Source organism: Hypanus sabinus, unplaced genomic scaffold, assembly GCF_030144855.1.
Source record: "Hypanus sabinus isolate sHypSab1 unplaced genomic scaffold, sHypSab1.hap1 scaffold_2312, whole genome shotgun sequence".
Classification (NCBI taxonomy): Eukaryota; Metazoa; Chordata; class Chondrichthyes; order Myliobatiformes; family Dasyatidae; genus Hypanus; species Hypanus sabinus.
The window spans coordinates 2,173-2,500 of record NW_026780426.1 but is presented as its reverse complement, the minus strand read 5'-3'; the positions used below and the strand labels follow the sequence as shown (position 1 = coordinate 2,500).

At 67.7% G+C, this 328-nt stretch overlaps 1 non-coding gene across 1 annotated transcript in view; it reads left to right on the top strand.

Moving 5' to 3' along the window:
* LOC132387883 (5.8S ribosomal RNA) overlaps positions 1-128 on the top strand; it is a 154-nt gene extending 26 nt beyond the window's left edge. Inside the window, exon 1 of the ribosomal RNA XR_009510076.1 lies at positions 1-128. This exon is cut by the window's left edge and continues 26 nt beyond it. This is a non-coding gene — a ribosomal RNA (5.8S ribosomal RNA).
* Positions 129-328: the final 200 nt, after the last annotated feature.

The window sequence follows — 328 nt, the reverse complement described above, 5'->3', positions numbered from 1 at the left end:
CGTGCGTCGATGAAGAACGCAGCTAGCTGCGAGAATTAATGTGAATTGCAGGACACATTGATCATCGACACTTTGAACGCACTTTGCGGCCCCGGGTTCTTCCCGGGGCTACGCCTGTCTGAGGGTCGCTCGTACGATCAATCGCGCTCGCTTGCCGCTCCAGGCTCGAGAGCGCGCGGCTGGGGCGTCGCAGAGGGGCCCGTCCCCTCTATGTCCCCCTAAGTGCAGACCTCGGAGCACCTCCGCGCCCGCAGCTCCCGCCCGCGGAGCCGCGTGGCCACCTCGGAGGCCCTCGACCCGTGCCCACCCGGGCCTCGCCCCGTCCGCC